Below are 3,966 nucleotides of genomic sequence, written 5' to 3' on the forward strand. Positions count from 1 at the left end.
AATAAGTAGTTTAAATGTAATCTGAGATGAAAAGTGAAGCGTTGTTTGTATCCTAGACAATGGAAGTAGTCATAGATACTGCTTAATATAATACTGCTATAAAGCATGTTTCAGGGTCGAAAATGGGATTACGCGAAGATAATAACTCGTGCAGTTTGCAACAGTTACTGTTTATTCCAATTGAAATTAATGGTTCATCGGATGATGGAAGTGCAACTGGATCATCTGGTTGTTTGTATCCAAAAACTGGAAGAAGTAGTCATAGCTATAGCCGAATTTAATGGGATCTTGATGTTTATTGATTGATTGATGGAGATTATCTCTTCCAAAAATAAATGATGTGTCTTTAAATGAAGAACCGCAACAGTTGTTGAAGGCGAGATTACATGAACTGTTTAATGCAAATATATGTACGGCTGTTACATAAATGCACTTTGCGCAATTTATCAGATGCGGAAATTGCAGTTAAACTTATCGGGTATAGCATAATGAATGCATTCAACATTTAACTGTAATTGTTGCACCTCAGATGTACACTGAGCATTGTTTTGAAGGGTTGCGAAGGTTTCCGAAACGCGGATCGATATAATAAAGCATCATCGCATACGAACCTCCTGACTAATTATTTGAGAAATCCCAACAACATATGATCGAAAACATTGAACGAATCTCCTCTTCCTCAATCACTGAACAAACACGAACTGAACGGCACTCTCTGAAGGGTGGTTTTTGCAAATCAATGTTTACTTGCACCGTCCGAAATAAATAATAATGATAATACTAATACACTTTTAATAAAATCATAAAGTAGGTGTCTGCAGTAGCGGCAGGAAAGGTCAATTCGAAACGCGTGAGTGTGTCTGAAGACTTCGACTCTTTTGGTCTTTGCTGCTCCACACGGAGCAAGCGTCGCCGCTCAACTAAAGACTTCCAATTATCCAGGACCGACATGTTTATTCTGATGGTACAAGGAAAACCGTCCAGATGGTACCACCAGCTATCCGAGTATCGATTACGTAAGGAAGGCGGGAGGTTCTCGTCCTAGCTACAGTCGGTTCGCTTCTTCGCTTACGCCGCTCTCCTATTGGTGATCGCAACTGCGAGAATCTTAAATATTATCGAAAGTGAAGATCGCTCCTTAAGTCAAAAGTTATCGGTGATTCCCACGGTTCATACTATTCACAAACTGACAAGGTAATACATATTTTTTAATTCAACATTACTTAAAAATTACTTAACTCATTCACTAAAACACAATCACTTACATTAACTATATTTTATATAAACCATTTCGTTTTATTTGGTAAATCTACAACAGATTAATTGAAAATAATATTTTAACGTCCGGTGTGAATATACAAAATTTGCCTTATGTTTCATCAATAATTAATAAAAGCAAGATAAGCTTATGTAAACACGTGTTATCAAGACTCTTGTTACTGTAACACAAGCATATTTGTTACGTTTAATTATTTTGGTAATTCTATAGCTAGTTGAAGAATTTAATATTTAGGGGAATTCCCTGATTCGTTCAGCTTTGACCATGTTATTCACACGACTATTTTTAAAGGGTTTCCTTTGAACGAATGTTGTTTTCGCTGGCACTATGCCTCAGATCGTAGTTATAAGTAGTCTTCGCGATTGGCGCAAATAATTTGAACTTAAATTTTCAAAGTATTTTTCGGAATTTATTGGATTTGTTATAAATTATTAGTAAAGGTAAGATCATAATTTTAATTATAGTCCATATTATCTAGTAATGAAGACCTTGAACTTAATTGTCTAGTTTTCAAAGGTCATCTGACAACTGTGTTCAGATGTACTTTACTACGTTTACAAATACAGAAATATCGATTTTTATTTTGGAAACCCTTTTGCGATTATGGAAAAATTTAATTGTACACGGAAAGTGATTAAGCAGTCTAGTCTACCAGACAAAGATAGATGAAAAGTTAGCTAATCTGGTTTTAAGTATCGACGAATCTATTTTTGAATCTTTTTATTTTTTTTTTGTTACATTTTTAGTTTTGAAGTGTTGTTTAAGTAGTTATATGTATATCGAATTTCTGGAATATGCAAAATCATCGTCGTTGTATTCCGTTTGAACGCAGGTTTCAGTAGAAACCGAACCATAGCAACCTGTTTTACGCCTGGTAACGACGACGGTTGGATAGAAGTTGTACTCGATCCGGTGCTCCGTGTTCAGGACCAGAATTACCCAAGTTTTCCAGTGAGTAATTAACGTATATTTTCCGCTTCCTTTCATAAACATCTTCCAGAAGTTTCTAATTTCATTAAGAAACCGTTTCGGCGTAAACGCGTTGAGAAATAAGGCGAGAAAATTGCAACCCTTATGGCATCTTTCCGTTACATAAGTTTGGTTAAAGCAAAAAACTATTAAATTACTTTCACTTTTTTGTTATGTTCTTGTAATTGTAGTATATTTGATTTATTTCTAAAGATGAGCATTTAATAATAATTTATTTCGGAAGCAAGCAGAAATTGTGTATACTTGGAAAATTGATTGAATTTCAACAAAATCTTAACATCTAAACATCTTAAACTACAAAGTAAATTAACTAACAAACTTTTTATTTACAAATTAATAAAAAATGACACATTTATGATATGACAATTAATAATAGTTAACTATTAATTTATTGTTAAATGAGAAGAGTACAATTTTTTTACAATAATTTAAATATATTTACTAATTTATTAATAATTTTTCAATAAAAAAAATGTACTGAAAACTTATTGTAAATATAGGCAACCAAACTAACGTAGTTGTTATAATAAGTATAATATTATCTTTTCTATATATGTTATCTAATATACATACTGATAAAAATATTAATAGTATTCATTACTTTATTATATAATGAACGTTGCTTTAAACATTGAAATTATAATAATATACTCATAAATAAATAAATGAATAAATTTTTCATAAATCTAAATAGATATTTAAAGGAATAAAGTCTTTTGAACCACATGAACAAATGAACTTTTTATTTTAAAAATTTATAAAATTTTAATTCATATGTCATTTTAATTAGTTTATTCATATAAATTAGTTATTAATAACTATGATTTTAATGTGAATTGTTTGTACGCGTTTAAAATATGACATGAAACAGTAAATATATAGCAGAGGTACCAACTTATTACCGTAACCAGGGCTACCACAGGCTAAATTGGTTATAGCCCCGGGGCTATCATAGCTTTGTTGCTAACTAAAGCTTGTTGGTTTACTTGTTTTATATCTCAGTTTGTACGCAACTTTATACTGTTAATTTTTGATTATACAAAGGTAAATGAATGATAGTTTATTTCATTAAGATATAATGTTTATTTTATCATTTTTAAGTATACATAAAAAGAATAATATATAGTAATTTGTTTAAATATAGAGTGAATCCTAGAGAATATCCTTTGCGATTGGTTTGGTAACTTGTAAATCCAATAGAAACAAAATGTGATGTGAACACATAAAATTTGTTTCAAGGGCGTCCAGATTATAACATGAATCGATGAAACTGACCGTTAAATTTTGTTTAGGTCAAGTGTATCTGGGTGGTCTATTGCAATCCGATTCGCCAATCAAAGTTATTGATAACGATAGCTACGTGCCACCTGAACCTGTCATCATCAAAGGAAACGTTTGCATGGAGGACCGCAGATGCTGCAGCTTTCCCTCAACGGAAAACGTCTGTACGTGAGCAACAGCTTGTTTCCACCTTGGGATAAACAATTTTACCCGGACTGCCGTGCAGCGAAGGAGGCTGGATCGTAAAGGTCGACATCGATCACGAAAACGGAGGAATGACGCTTGACAGGAATTTCATTGTGGACTTTGGAAAGACCAAGCATGGACCAATCCTTGCCCACGAAATGAGATACCCAGGAGGTGATTGCACTTCTGACATCTGGCTAGCCAAATAATTACCACTAAATTGTTTTCCT

At 32.6% G+C, this 3,966-nt stretch overlaps 1 protein-coding gene and 1 pseudogene across 1 annotated transcript in view; one reads left to right on the forward strand and one right to left on the reverse strand.

The window, feature by feature from the left end:
- LOC108560571 (ADP-ribosylation factor-like protein 4A) overlaps window positions 1-941 on the reverse strand; it is a 32,868-nt gene extending 31,927 nt beyond the window's left edge. The window contains exon 1 of the mRNA XM_017918183.1: window positions 612-941. The gene's annotated coding sequence lies outside the window, so the exon portion shown is untranslated. The remainder of the gene's footprint in view (window positions 1-611) is intronic.
- Window positions 942-3,516: 2,575 nt separating this feature from the next.
- LOC108560570 lies at window positions 3,517-3,959 on the forward strand (annotated as a pseudogene).
- The last annotated feature ends 7 nt before the right edge of the window (window positions 3,960-3,966 follow it).

This window comes from Nicrophorus vespilloides, unplaced genomic scaffold, assembly GCF_001412225.1.
Source record: "Nicrophorus vespilloides isolate i.1.1-1 unplaced genomic scaffold, Nicve_v1.0, whole genome shotgun sequence".
NCBI classification, from domain to species: Eukaryota; Metazoa; Arthropoda; class Insecta; order Coleoptera; family Silphidae; genus Nicrophorus; species Nicrophorus vespilloides.